We start from the raw sequence: 16,202 nt of genomic DNA on the forward strand, positions 1-16,202 counted from the left end.
GCAAGAGATTATTCTTCAGAAATCTAAAGAATATAGAAGTGTTTTTCAAGCACGCAGTAACACCGTATCTGCTGCCAAAGCAAGAGAACAATCTTGGAGGAAGATTGCTGATTGCGTTAATGCGTAAGTTAAACAATTAATATAAAATGAATTAGGCTATATAAAAAATATATTAAATGCTAAAATGAAAATGTGTATTCGTGTCGATACATGCATAGTCTACATACGTATGTATGTAAAATGTGAATGTATAGGCTAAGCTATTACATCCTCAGAAAGATTGATATTCATTGATTTTTAGATGCAACCCCACCTCCAAACGTTCCTGGCAGCAGATCAAGACAAAATATAACAATAAAATTCAAAGTGGTGAGTATTTACTACAACCTTTTATTATTTTTGTGAACATTTAGTAACTAACGCTTGTTTGCAGCAAACAGAAAAAAGTGTGAAATGAGGAAAACTGGGGAAGGGGCCACCTCCTCAAGATTACACTGTGGCGGAGGAGTTGGCGCTGAGTAACAATAAGGGGCAGCCGATTATGGGATTGCAAGTGCTGTACAGTCTGACCCTGGTGCTGGCTCCTCTAAGCAAGTGACACTGGGTATGTGTGTGCAATGCATTACTAATGTTTTAAAAAGAGTTAAATATGGCTGACTCTGTTCTGCAGTAGAGGGAAAAACAGTGTCTCTGTTGAAGCCAGCACACATGCACACAGTCTCCTGCACAGAGGTCAGTATGCAGAAGAGAGAACACAATGAACATAACCTGCTTTATAACAGTTATGCTGTACATTGGTCTTTTATTTATTAGGGTGAACCAAATGACGAAGACACTCTGTCTGTGTGTTCTGAGACAGTTGCTGAGGTGAATGCACTGGGCTTTTTATTATGGCACTCATTTGAATGTCATAATTAAGTGACTGGCCCTTACACATCTCTTTTACTGTAGGATTTTTCACAACCTGCCCCAGAAACTGAAGCCTCTCAATGGGCTACAGAAGGAATGTGAACAAGGTAATGCTTTAAACCTTTGACATAAATTACAGTCAGTCCTATGTTTGTAGAAAGTCATGCCACTTTTTGTGATTTGATCAACCTCCAGAAAACGTGTAATGATTGTTTGGGGCCCTTTTTACAACAGGAGTCTAGAACTAGACGTTCACTGAAGGAGCTTGACTATGAGCTGAGGAGGTTCCAAATTAAAAAAATTTAATTGGAGATCAAACAGCTGGAAAAAACTGATCTCAGTATGTGAACTTTTTTTTTAACCAAGTAACCCTTTAGTATGAACACTTTGATTGTTTATTAATGTAATTTTCTCTTGCTCTCTTTCTTCCTCCACATGACCAATAAAACAGTTTGAGACCTATCTGCAGTGTCAGTGTGCTTTTATTGAGTAAAATATTGTGTTGTGATTGGATCTCTGACAGCTGCGCCAGGAAAGTCAAGGGGATTTTGTCTGTCCCTAAAAACTCTTTCTCTACGAAGTGCTCGTCTAACAATTTGCGCGGAGATGTCCACAGGATTTTGGAGAAAAGGTGAAGCCATTGCAACAGAGAACAGCCGCTGGGGACCTATATGTTTCTTTGCTCACAGCTGATTGGTCAAACTTCAGTCTGAGATCTCGAATCTAGAACATAACCTACCCCAGAGCAGGTTAGCCGTGCCGCGTAAAATACCATGGCGACAAACACAGATTAAAGCCGAGCTACTTTCATGGTACCTAAAACCCAGGGTTGGTACCTAAAACCCAGGGTTGGCACAAACTAAACTGAAACATAGCTGGCTAGCCACCTAAACCAGCTTCATGGTACAGGCCCCAGGTTAGATGTCCGAGTCAAATACTAAGATCACATGACTTTGAATTTTGATATCCAAATATTTCATTTCCAGGGGCACCATGCCTAGACAATGGATCATGTGCCTTGTCACTGTATGGCTCTTGTTTTGTGTATTTAAATGGTCTTTAGTCAGTTACAGGAAAGAACAAAATGTCTTGTACCCAAAGGTTTATTTTATTTATTTATTTAAAAGGGGAGAATGCACAGTAAATATTATGAACACTTAAGTACATGTAAATATGCTAGATTGGAAATGTTTATCTTAATTCAGATTGCAAACTAGAATATTCTTGTTTATACATGAACTATGCTGTTAGGTAAATGAAGCTATAATCCCTAAGAAAAGTGGTAGATGCATGTGAAACGTCTACTTCATTGAGCAGTAAAAGCAGATTGAAGTCTTGAGCTTTACATTAAAGGTGAACTGTGTAAGTAACAGAGACCACTATTGGCGTAGTTGGAAATTTCAACCTAAAGCTCCGCCACCATCCTCTCCCTTCTATTAGAGTAGCTACGGTTGCCGTCACAGGACAAAAGGGTTCAATAAATGATAGCGGCCACTATCGGTGGTGTTGATAATTGCAATCTACATCTCACAGTCGAACAACACACTGAAGTTACGGACACAGGACAGAGATGTCGTCGTCTGAGACAGCAGAGAGTAACCTTTGCAAATCAAGTGACGTGGTTTATTTACAAAGAAAAACAAATTAATTAAATTGACTTAATTCATTATTTACTCTAATCGTTATAGTGAAAATTATTGTTACTTATATAACATTGTGTCAATGATGTATTCGCTTATTTTGCATAGCATTTTTTGGCACGGTAACTTGGTTCGTAACATACAGCCTATTTAAACCGCTTGCTAATGCTAAAGTAAGGCATCACCCCAATTGATCAATTGTATCTTCTCAAATCTTCGTTGACACTGTATTACTGATAAACTATGCAACGTGGAAGTTTGGATTTTATCCTATCAATTATTAAATTACACATTTGTATGCACAGAAGCTAAGCAGTATTATAATATAATTTACACCCGATGTATGCAAATTATGATTGTAAAAATGATTTCTAACTTGATTTGCACACGGCCATGCAAAAAGGAATTATAGTACAATAACAAAGTGCTAAAAACAAGAAAAACTCACTTGATGCTCATGCTCATCTATTAGCTAAAGCTATCAAACAAACACTTCACTTATATAGCGGAAATTAGACAAACTTACCGGTCCAGCAGAAAGCTTGCAACTTTGGCGTCGCTTAGCAAACCCTTTTCCTGCTTCAGTGCCCTCCATTTGGGAAAAGCCATGCCGATGTTTATTCGGGTTTTCTGCCGTTTTTGTCTCGACTTAGCCTTGCTGCGTCGTATTTTCTCTTTTTTGAACGAACAGATTGACGCTCTAACGGCTCTTGTGCGGAGTATGTGTGGTCCGCCATAAGCGCAAATTTTGCTTCTTACTGCAACAAAGAACCGTTTATATTTCTACTAAAAAACACGACAAGTAAATGCTGTTATTGTTCTTCCTCTTCTTACGCTAATCCTTCTACAGTGCTGCCAACTCTCACGCTTTCGCCGTGTGACACACGGATTTCTCTATTTTCACACGCACTCACGCCACACATCCAATTTCTCACGCAAAAAAAATAACGATCGTGGGGCGAGACTCGTTCGTTCCTTTTCAAACTCCCCGACGGTAGATGGCGCTGATGGCTTGCTGCACCCCCAAGTTAGCGACAGGGGAAGAGAAACCCTGAAAGACAATGAGAGAAACTACCACCTCAAGTCTAATGATGAATCTGAGACTAGGTATGTAACAATGAAATGACGTCCAATTGAGTACTGACTCTCTTAAACTTTAAATCTTGAAATAAATTATGTGTGTGTGTGTGTGTGTGTGTGTGCGTGTGTGTGCGCGCGTGTGCGTGTGCGTGTCTTTGAACACGATTTATTGTCGTGAATGTAAGCTCAGCTGTCATAACAAGCAGCAGGAGAGCATCTTTTTTACTTTGTGGTTTAATGCATGCTCAAGACATGAGGTTATAGCATTGTTTATTTATTCCTATCACATTTATCTTTTTATCAAAAGTCCAACGAAAAGGACTCCGTGTGGATGAAGACTTTTTCTCATCTGTTTGACCAAACAGGTATGTATTCCAAAGAATTTAACATAAATACAACAAATTTGAGCAATAGAAGTAGCCATGTTTTTGTAACTGAGAGTAGAGTTATTAAACCCATTAAATTCATCTGTTTTATTGCTTAAAAAGTTGTACTGTTTCAGCACTTTATTTGTTGCCCTTTATTTGTTTCTGTTGTTTGTGGCTTTGAATGAAGAATAATGTCCCTCCCTAAGTAATCTTGTGTCGTTTTTGGCTGAACATTAATCATGAAGCGCTCTTAAAGGGGTCATATGGCGGAAATACGTGTTTTTCTCTGTCTTTGGGGTGTTGTAGTTGCCCATGCATGTATTAGACACATAAAATTCAAAAATATTAAGTCTCGGAACAAAAGATACATGCAATCTAAAAGCGAATGTGAACCCAGACCTTCTTGAAACGCCTCTTGTAACCACATCCCACGCATGTACATCACGTTGATTTGACTAAGACCGCCCAAATGTATACTCAAGTAAGGTGGGCGGTCTTTTATATCTCATTGTACCGTCGCCTGCGCAGCCTGATGTTCCGAATATGGTAAGAGACGTTACATTTCAGTGCAGTATTAGACCAATCACTTTGCACTAGTGACCTAGCCAAACATAGCACACCTCACTGTTCAGACCGATGAGTTTTGTAAAATATCAGCGCGTTTCAGAGAGGTGGAGCAAAGAGGAGATACAAACATGATCGGTGTGTGGAAAATACACAGTTTTTAACCTTAAATCGTGTATACACATTGAATTACATCTAAAGCAAACAATAATATTCCTTTTAGCCGAGTCAAATGACCCCTTTAAGAATACAATTATTCACAACATAGGCTAGGTTTCAGTTAAGAATGAGTTAAATACCATTCTAATCAAAATATCAATTAACCTATCTAGGTCAAATCCTAAACAATGGTCTATAAATAAGGTTTTATTGTGGTACATAGGCAGTCATTTAGGCACAACATAATTTTTCAGGTCGACTGTTCAGCTCAAGTCTAGAAGGCCCTACAAGTCATTATGAAGAACATAAATTAGAATAAGTTCAGGTATTACACATCTTTAGCAGACCACTCAAAAATCCACTAGAATGCAGGAAATCACATCTACTTAATCCAAAATTTCCTGGGGGCGGACCTTCAGCTATGTCTGATTCACAGAATGTAACCAATGTTATCCATCTCTAGTAGGCTGCCCCTATCAACGGATTTGGGCCTCCGCACAACCTACCAGAATGCAGGGTACAACATCAAATGAATTCCAATTCTCTGAGATCTGAGGCACCAACTTGTGTGGCTGCATGCGCGGCATAATTTTGATCACTCCTGACAAAATCTCACTCCAAGGTTTTTTGAAAAGTTGGCAGGTATGCTTCTATGTAGTCGCTTTGAAGCTGCCCCAAAAAACAGCCGAAGAAGAAGAACATATTCTCGCGCATCCTTCGTTTTACGAAACGCGCTCAGTTTGTCCGTGTAGTGCTACTATAGAAACATGGCTGTGCACATTAATAAATTACATGTAAGGGTGTGCCCGCGGTGTATATACATAAAATGGCTCATTGTAAGGTAATATAAACATTTCGTTTCATTTTGTAAGGTATTTCTTCACCACTCACAACATAGTTTTGTATTATATATTACATTTAGGTGAATAAATCCTTCAAAATCCTACACATTGTACCTTTAACTCAATGCTCTTCTAAGCTTTACAGTATGTGAGCACATGATTTATATCATCTGCATCCTTAATCATCTCCTTTCCCTGTGAGTTTATGTTCCTCTACCTCATTTAATTTTATGATTTGTTCATTTTGTTGGAAATTTGATGTATGTTAATCAAACAACACCATATATTCAGAAAAAAATAGAAAATAATCAGAAAAAGCAGAACCTTCATAGCATCTAACTCAAAGACAAAGATATCGAATAACAGAAAGACATAAAAATAATTTGCCCAGTGACTGAGTGGAGCATTTTATTTTTTATTAAGCATAATTTAATCAATTATTTAATGAATAAACATTCAAATGAAAGTTTAAGCAATTTTTGACACGTCTTAATATATACTCTATTTTTGTGCTATGCTAAGAACTACAACTGGACTACTTTAAAGGCCATTTCTCGATTCCAGATTTTCAAAGAGTTGTACTGGACTAATTTTAAGGCCATTTCTCGATTCCAGACTTTCAAGGACTTGTATATTGGACTAATATTGCCCGATCAAACCACATCAACAGGAAGGTTATTTATTCAGCTTTCAGATGATGTATTAATCTCAATGTCATCAAATTTGACCCTTATGACTGGTTTTGTGGTCCATTGTCAAATATAAGGTATTAAATTAAAACATTTTGTGATGATTAAAATAAGGTAGAAATTCCATGTCTTCAGTATGTTTTATCTAAGGGTCTCTCCCTTTTTTATGGTTTATGGTCGTCCTCCACTGTCATCTGTGGCTTACATAGGCGTATCTAATAGACGCTTATCGTACGTCTCTTCTCAACGCCCCGATCACTCCCTCCGGCCTCTTCGGTGAAGTCGTGGAGTCGTAAGTAGAGCGCTTCGGGGAGGCACAAAAGCGCGAAGAGGCCATGATTCACGTGCTCCCTCGACGCTCTTATCAACCATCTCCGAGAGCCCGTTCTTCATCCGCGCCTCACTCCACGCAGAGACTGGCCAAACAGCACGTTGCTCCCGCGCCGGCTTCTCGAGGTCGTGAGCTGGTTGCCCGGCCGAACCAATGGTCGGGCCCAGCTAAGAAGAGGTACGGGCCTAAGGTTGGACCCTGCCACGAAGGCGGAGCGTCAACAGCTGCCAAGCCGTCGTCCTGACGGGACTGTGAAGCGGAGGAGAGAGTTTCTGACCCTGCCGGTGGCGCCTAAACGCTGCTGTTTGCATCAGTTTCCCCCCGCGGTAGCGGGCGAATATTGCAATGTTGTAAATGTTTGTGTGAATGCAATAAAAACACATACCTGTTCACAAGAGGAGCTCTTTCCCCCTCACCCAGCCAATGCTGCATTCCTTGCCCTGCCACGGAGCAGTGTGAAGCCGCAGCGAATCCAGGCCATAACCAGCCGTCCCTTGTCCACGGACTCGCCTGTGGAAGAGATTTGGCCATTATGTCTGTTTCTGGACAGGTGGAAAGCCATTCCGGGCATCTCTCATTGGCTACTACATGTGGTAGAACATGGGTACTCCCTGCAGTTCAGACGCAGACCTCCCCGCTTCGGTGGTGTGGTTCCGTCGCTTAGGTCAGCGCAAAACGCACCTGTGTTGAGGCAGGAAATTTGCGGCCTGCTCGCGAAAGGAGCGATCGAGCGGGTTTTACAGCCGGTATTTTGTAGTGCCCAAGAGAGATGGTGGTCTGTTTCTGGACTTGAGACCCGTCAACCAAGCGCTTCACAGATGCTGGCACAAGTGAGTCCCCGGGGACTGGTTTGCATCCATGGATCTGAAGCATGCATATTTTCATGTTCAGATAGCCAAGTGCCACCGAAAGTTTCTGCGATTCGCTTTCGAGGGTTCAGCGTACCAATTTGCTGTCCTTCCGTTTGGTCTGGCATAGGCTCCATGCACCTTCTCGAAGTGTGTGGACGCGGAGCTTTCCCCTCTCAGAGCGAGCGGTATGCGCATTCTGAATGATCTGGACGATTGGCTGATTTTAGCCCATTCACGGAAGGGGCTATCCGGTCATACGCAGACGCTGCTTCGTCACTTGACATCCCTGGGGCTGCGCGTGAACATGCAGAAGAGCAAGCTCACTACGTGTCAGTCTATAATGTATCTGGGGGTATGTTTGTCAGAAACTGCAAGGAAGACAATGCAGGGAGAACCCAATTGCAGGCAGGACTCAGTGATAAAGGGGTTAACAGATGATTTATTATTACAAAACAAGACAAAGAGGCAAAACAAAACCCACGAGGTGGAAAACAAGACAGGGTAATATATATAAATAAAGACAAGGACACTGACTTACTAAACTAAGAACACAAACACTTGATACAAAACTAAACTAAACTAACACTTACTAGAACTCAGGGTAAAAGGAAACAGGAACAGCATACAAGACAGCAACATCTCATACAGCAAACAATGAACGCGCACAAGACAATGAAACATGAGGACTCTTTATGGGGAACAAACATAGGATAATTAATAGGGACCAGGTGACAAATATCAAACAGCAAGGCTTGAAAGCCAGCCTCGGGAACACCGGATGCTGGGCAGTACTGGAACGCTCTCCCCTCTTGGGCTTCTTCTTCCGGGAGCGGCCCACAGGGACTGCGGGCGACGGAAGAGAGCCGGTGGGAGGGACGGCTAGCTCCGTGCAGGAGGAGTCGGACGGGGAGTCCCACGACTTCCTCCGTTGACACCGTCTACGGAGAGTCCCACGACTTCCTCCGTTGACACCGTCTAGGGAGACTGGTGGACAGTGGAGGGGATGTAGATGATGGGGAGAGGCCCACAACACAGTCCTCCGAAATGGACACCAGACCGGAACAAAAGGAGTCCTGATGGCAGCTGGAAGAGGATCCTAGGGCCTGCTCCTCTCGAAGCTGCAGCTGTTCCACCAATTGTGGAAACGACTGATACACCAACTCCTCCCACTCTGGAAAAGGTGGATGGTTGTCCATCCCAGCCACCAGGTAGGCACGGACCAGCACCTCGGGGACGGAATCCTTCCTGGCCTTGACCTCCCGAGCATACTCCCGCAGTGGACGATGGCACTGAGCCGGGAATGGGCCACCTCCGGCATGTGACTGAAAGGCTATAGACTCCCACCACACAGGATTGGAGGTGCAAGGCCACCGGTCGGTGATCATGGCTGCTGCCTGCTGGGTTCTGTATGGCGCGTTCATTCTGTCAGAAACTGCAAGGGAGACAATGCAGGGATAACCCAATTGCAGGCAGGACTCAGGGATGACGGGGTTAACAGATTATTTATTAATATAAAACAAGACAAAGAGGCAAAACAAAACCCACGAGGGGGAAAACAAGACAGGGTAATATATATAAATAAAGACAGGGACACTGACTTACTAAACTAAGAACACAAACACTTGATACAAAACTAAACTAAACTAACACTTACTAGAACTCAGGGTAAAAGGAAACAGGAACAGCATACAAGACAGCAACATCTCATACAGCAAACAATGAACGCGCACAGGACAATGAAACATGAGGACTCTTTATGGGGAACAAACAGAGGATAATTCATAGGGACCAGGTGACACATATCAAACACTAAGGGAAGGCTAACGAGACTGAAAGGGCGGCGACACAGACGAGACTCGGGGAGAGTATTGAAAGCCACAAGGTCAAAACGTCTCTCCCCACATGAGACAGAGGATCCTGTATGATTCCACCTCTAGACCAAGAAATACCTGACAAGGTGAGGTGGAATTATGACAATGTTTCCCCAGGAGTCCATCTCTTCAGCTCTACATATGCTCAGGCCGGGTTGGTCTGTTCCCCTGAGGGAGCCGCTGCCTCAGTCCCCTGAGCCAGTGACCCGAGCATGTTCAGTCAGGGAGTTCCCATGGGCTGGTGAAGAGTCGCACAGTCGTTACGACGGATGCATTGTCCTCGGGATGGGGCGCGGTGTGCGAGGGCATGCCGGCATCCGGCCTTTGGACATTTTCACTGAGAAAATGGTATATAAATTGTTTGGAGCTGAAGGCGGTGTCTCTAGCTCTTCATACTTTCCAGTCGAGGCTGGAGAAGAAACATGTTTATACATAAATCACCAGGGAGGGGTTCAAACAGGCTGCAAGTCTCCTACAGTGGTCAGATCGGCATCTACTCTCCGTCAGGGCAGCGCATATCCCCGGTCGTCTGAACTGCGGAGCGGTTATGCTTTCGAGGGAGGGTCTTCTGCACCGGGAATGGAGGCTTCATCCCGACTCAGTGCTGTTAATTTGGGAATGCTTTGGGAAGCCTGATGTATTTTCGCCGATCCACTCCCCCATGGGGAGCGACGCTCTGACGGTGCCTTGGCCGGACGTTTGGCTTTATACGTTTCCTCCCTGGTGCTGTGCAAAATCAGAGTGGAGACAGCGACGGTGATCCTCATTGCTCCGTTTTGGCCGAATCAACCATGGTTTCCGGACCTGAGCGAGTTGTTAATGGCACCGCCGTGGCGGATTCCCCTCAGGAGAGACCTGTTGTCCCAAGCAAACGGCACGATATGGCACCCCAGCCTACAGCTGTGGAGCCTTCATGCCTGGCCGCTTCGGGGGGGTTTAAATCCACTTCCTCAGCGTGTACTTGACAAAATTTCGGAGTATCGTGCGCCTTCCACCAAACGTTTATACTCTCTCAAATGGGGGGTGTTTGTTAACTAGTGCAGTAGTAATAGTATCGACCAGACGTCCTGCCCCATGTCTGATATTTAAGGCTTCCTGCAGCACAGGCTGGACAACGGCGGCCTCCAGTCAATGCTCAAGGTTTATGTGGCTGCTATCGCCTCGTTTCGTTCCCTGGTTGATGGGCAATCGATTGGTAGGCACATGCTGGTGGTCAGATTCCTCAGAGGAGCGAGGAGAATTTTCCCCCCGCGATCCCCTTCGGTGCCGCCTTGGGACTTAGCGCTGGTGTTGAAGGCTCTCTCTTCTCCCCCATTCGAGCCTTTGGACGTGGCTTCCATAAGAGAGCTCACTCTAAAAACTGTTCTCCTTCTCGCCCTTGCTTAAGCTGAGCACATAGGGGATTTACGAGCGCTCGCAGTCGGCGCTGATTTCATTCGTTTCGGAGACGGCGACTACAACGTCACTCTCTGGCCGAGATCGGGTTGTGCCAAAGTCTTTAACTACCCCATTTAGAGCACAGGTCATTTCTTTGCCCGCTTTGTCTTCCGAGTCGTCAGACTCCCAGGATGCTAACGCTCAGAGAGCGGTCTGCCCGGTAAGGGTTTTGCGGGCTTACATTGATCGCATGGCCGGGTTTCGGCAGTATGAACAGCTCATCGTCTGTTTAGGGCTAGGGCTATCGCCTCTTGGTGGGCCTGGTCTAAGGGCACATCTATTCAGGACATATGCTGTGCGGCTGACTGGTCTTCGCAGAACACTTTCGCCAGGTTCGACAGATTGGACGTGTCCTCTTTGTCGTCTCAAGTCCTCTCGGTGAGTGCTGATTACTCTTAATTTTCTATCTTATAATCGCTTATGTAACACAGTTGTTGCGGTGTTGCTGTTTACGCTGTGCTTGGTGTACTTTTATGTTCACTGTTATATCCGACCGGGATTCCGTGCTGGCTCTTACTGTTATGGTGTGTGCCCTGTTTCAGCGCAGCCCGCTGCATTTGTTGGGTTTGGATATGCAAATTTGGCAGGACAGAATAATAATCATAGATGAAAGTTTCACTTTTTAATACTTGGTTGTTGACTTTGACACACATACACCTACCTCCTGGAGAGTATTCTTGATCTGGCCAACTGTTGTGAAGGGTGTTTTCTTCACCAGGGAAAGAATTATTCGGTAATCCACCACAGTTGTTTTCCGTGTTCTTCCGGGTCTTTTGATGTTGCTGAGCTCACCGGTGGCTTGCTTACTGATAGTGACAGCTCTTTGGATCTCATCTTGACAGTTGACAGCAACAGATTCCAAATGCAAATAGCACACTTGAAATGAACTCAGGACCTTGTATCTGCTCATTGTAATTGGGATAGTGAGGGAATAACACACACCTGGCCATGGAACAGCTGAGAAGCCAATTGTCCCATTACTTTTGGTCCCTTAACAAGTTGGAGGCACATATGCAAACTGTTGTAATTCCTACACTGCTCACCTGATTTTGATGTAAACACCCTCAAATTAAGGCTGACAGTCTGCAGTTAAAGCACATCTTGTTCGTTTAATTTAAAATCCATTGTGGTTGTGTATAGAGCCAAAAAAGTCGATGTCCTAATATTTATGGACCTGACTGTGTATGAGATGATACGTAGGCCTATCAGTGATGATCGATGATCACATTTCTTAAACTATTAAAAAACAACCAAGGCCATGTTATGACAAACATAAACGCACACTTTTCATTACAATAGAAATTGTTTTATCACATTGACTATGAAGAAATTACTTTCTTAACTTTCCTTGTGGTTCTTGAAATGTCGGATGAAATTTGATTCTGTGGTTGTTGTGTCAGATATTCTTGCGTTGAATACTCTGCATCTAGCAAATCTTTTTTTATTGGCACGGTCCAGGTTCTAATAACCGAACATGACAATTTGTGGAGCTCGACTGTTGTCTGCCATGTTTGGCACGGTTTGATTTGTGCAGCGTTGCAGGCACAGGAGCTACTTGGTGCTGCTGATTATTTTAAAAACAAATTTTATTACTTTATTTTACTTTAAGTCATTGTCGAGTCTTCCACTTTAAGTCAAGTCAAGTCTCAAGTCACTTGCTCTCAAGTCAAAGTCATGTAATTTTCTTACTTCAATCAAGCAAGTCCCAAGTCCTGAGAATTATGAGTCATGTGACTCGAGTCCCCCACCTCTGGCTGGAATACTGACAGGATAAAGATGAAACAACTCTGTAAAGTGTAAAGTGAGTAACTGTCCCACTACACGACACCCCAAAACTGAATACATTTTGTTGACCCAGTTTCCAGTTCTTTCCGTATATAAGAAGAAACATGTCTGTTCCTAAAGGCAAGCGGTCTGTTGTTGTTGTTCTGTACTGTTACAGATGTGATTTCATTGGTTGGCGTCCTTTTTCTCTTCATTGGGTGACAACGTTTGTCGTCAGTGTAACAATGTTGCTTCTAGCAGGAGCGGCTTTGCTGTACTGCTCTTACAGGAAGTATAAAAAGGTACATTCATCTCATCCTTAATGTGTCTAACAGTATATAAATGAAAAGATCCAGCCTCCATTTTTAGACCATTTCCTTAATAAGCTCCGTGCATTTATTAACAATATATACGTTTCTGTCTGGATCACAGACAATCACAAACAAACATATTTAATTTATATATCATTAGTTATATTCACTGTGGTGATATTCAAGTTCAGTTGATTCTTTAAAATGATACTACATTCTAAACATTTACAGGTAATCAACAGAGTGAAAGCACAATCTATGCAGAAGTGGAGGTAAGATTCATTGATGATCTTTGCAGCTGTCATAGACAAGAAATGTCAAGAATTAAGCAGGGGTTTTCAAACCTTTTGTCAGTGAACCGCTAAATTATTTACTCGAAGTACCAATCTAGGATTTTAAGTGAAAATTTAATGACCTTTATATGTTTACTTTCAAATACGTATATTTTTATGTCTTTTATCAGTCGTATTTTATATATCTATTTGTATTATTAAACCTTTAACATTTCTTTACGATTTATCTCTTTTCAAAGTAGGCCTAATTGAAACAACTAGTATTCCATCTCACCAACCCTGCAATTCCCTCGCGAACCACCAGGGGTTTGTGAACCCCGCCTGTGTATAAAATAGCCCCCTAAAACCTAAACTATTTGAGAGGACATTTATTTTTAGGGATGTCCGAATTCATAGTGGAAATTATTTAGTGCACTCATTCAATCCCATGATGCATTGCAATTACGAGTGTAGAACCGATGTACACTCACGGCAGGCTGTTAGGCGTGTGCTGAATAAATTTCTGCGTCTCGGGAAAGGAAGAAGCTGCCCGAAGCGCTTACTATACACAGAGTGTCCGAATTCACTCACTTCTTTTCATTCACTCCTTTAAGTGGACCAATAGTAAACTAATTTAGGGAATAGTATGGAGTCTATTTTCGTATACAGCCACCGTTTGGGAAATCCTGGTTTAGAGGTTTGATAGGCTATACTGTTGTATAGTACACACTAAGACCTGGCAACCTGAGGGTTTCCACATTTGTTTATATAAATGTATTTGTTTTTGTCATTTATGTTTTCTTGGGAGTCATGTCAGTCTTGAAACCCAGCAGAATGTATTTAAGGCAATATAGAGAATTAAGTGTATGACTGCTTGATTGTTTCTACAGCCAGGGATTGAAGTACAAAGAGATCTGGAGATGTTAGAAAGATCACAGAATCCACATACTGTGTATAGCTCAGCGTCTCTTGTGCAGGTAAAAACAAAACTAACAAAACTAATGCATCAACGTTCAACAACATACACAGGAATTATATTTATAATAGTAAAAAAACTAAGAGAGCATACAAAGAGATCAAAGGTCACAGCCTCATTTTTTTCTTTAACATTCTTCAGGATCAACACAGGAAAGTTTGCAAGAGAAACTGTCACATATACAATGAGTAAACTATTTCAATCTGGGAAGAAGTTGTCTGCAGTTTTAATGCATTGCATGCCCTACAAGCAACACTCAGTCAGGAGATTGGTTTGTCAGTAATGTTTAAAAGTCGATTGTGGGGCAGCTAGAGGATACGTCGAGGGTACCTCGAGGATACGAGGATACGCGTTGGTTTTAGCATCTCTGGTGTCGAGAGGTTACACTGCTGAGGGCCAAGCTGCCCCCTCTCTCCACGCTATGGCCATCCTGCAGGTCCAGTCCGGGGCAAAGAGAGAGCTCCACGAGGGTAAGACAGACCCAGCGCCTATGCAGGAACTTCACACCGACACCGACCTCGCTCACGGCAACCAAGGTGGGTTGGACGATGTCCACACTAATGGTCCAAGAGAAACACCTCTGGACGAAGCTTGCACAATTGATTGACTCTGAGAAGGTCCAACTGATTCTGTCGAGCAGCAGTTCTCGACAGTAAAGAAGCAGACAGAGGCTATCAAGGATACCCTCCCCACCGCAACTTGTCCTACCTCCGGCCGTCAACATCCCGTGCACCGTCTGCTTCCCAGCAGCCCTGGTCCTCTTCAACACCCTCAGGCTCCGGTGCCCCCCGCTCAGGCGGCCCCCCGGAAGAGACGTCGAAGATGAGACCCCCACACATCAGCAGCCGCGCGGAAGCAACCCTCATGGCCCGTGGACGGGAAGAGGAGATCCTGAGTGGCCTACCCCCGGCGGTGGTTGAGACCATCACTCAGGCTAGGGCCCCGGCCACTTGGCGACTATACGCACCTCTTCTCGTCCTGGTTTTCTTCACTGGGAGAAGACCCACGGAGTTGCTCAATCGGGAACATGTTGTCCTTTCTACAAGGGAGATTCGAGATTAATCTCTCCTCTTCCACACTGAAAGTGTATGTAGCCGCCATTGCCGCTCATCACGACCTGGTCATCAGGTTCCTAAGGGGCTCAAGAAGGCGGAATCTGCCCCATCCGCACTCAAGAGGGTAGGGGACTTACAAGCATTCTCCGTGTCCACCGATTGCCTACAATTCGGGCCTGGTGATTTTCACGTTATCCTGAGACCCCGGCCTGGCTACGTGCCCAAAGTCCCCACTACTCCTTTTTCGGGACCAGGTGGTGAACTTATTGGCAGAATTTCCAACCCCATACGTGTTGTGTCCAGTATGCGCACTGCGCCTCCTGCAGCGTGTTCCTCCTCTGAGTAATAGTGCTTACCCAGTGGACTTACGGTACGGCTTCTCGCTGTTAGAGAAACAAGGCTGCCGGCCGTCAGGGCCGATGGCAGGGCTTCACACCATTCCAAAAGCTCTGGGACCCCTACCTATCCACTGGAAGGTTACGAATTTCGCAATAGCACTCACATCTGACATGCCCAGGCCAATCAACGTCGCTTCTCTAAAGATTGTGAGGGGCACAGCGCCGTGGAGTTTTTCATAAGAACCCCATCTGTCGGTTCGACAGAAAGTCGAGAGACCGAAAGAAAGGGAATGTCTTGGTAACGAATGTTATGAAATGTCTTGGTGACGAAATCTGAGATTTACAATATTTTACGATGTAAATATCTTATTGTGGTGAGAAAGGCGGGACGGGAGCCGTGTGGCGGGGCTGGTGGCGTGAGTGATATTTGGAATCAGCTGTGCACACACCGTTCCCACATATCTCATGGAGGAAATTGCGAGCATAAGAGGACAAGCGACGGGATTGCTGAAGAGAGAGGACTGGGCCCGGACATGTGTTAAGTTTGTTTTTATGTTCTGGTGACCGGCAGTCGACCATGAGTTGCCTGCCGGTCTTTTACCTCCGTGTTATTGTTTGTTTATTTCATTAAAACTTTATTTGAATGTTCGCCGGTTCCCGCCCCCTTCCTTCCTTTTTTTGAACTTTGTTACACTTATCAAAATGCATTTCAAAGAGTTTTTTCAACAAAGTGATATGTTTATTT

At 43.9% G+C, this 16,202-nt stretch overlaps 1 long non-coding RNA gene across 1 annotated transcript; it reads left to right on the plus strand.

The window, feature by feature from the left end:
• Nucleotides 1-2,639: 2,639 nt before the first annotated feature.
• Nucleotides 2,640-5,685, plus strand: LOC130415026 (uncharacterized). Its single transcript, XR_008905805.1, has 3 exons — nt 2,640-3,656; nt 3,937-3,994; nt 5,184-5,685. It is a non-coding gene; the product is annotated as an uncharacterized LOC130415026 (long non-coding RNA).
• The last annotated feature ends 10,517 nt before the right edge of the window (nt 5,686-16,202 follow it).

The sequence above is a fragment of the Triplophysa dalaica genome, chromosome 3 (genome assembly GCF_015846415.1).
Source record: "Triplophysa dalaica isolate WHDGS20190420 chromosome 3, ASM1584641v1, whole genome shotgun sequence".
NCBI lineage: Eukaryota > Metazoa > Chordata > Actinopteri > Cypriniformes > Nemacheilidae > Triplophysa > Triplophysa dalaica.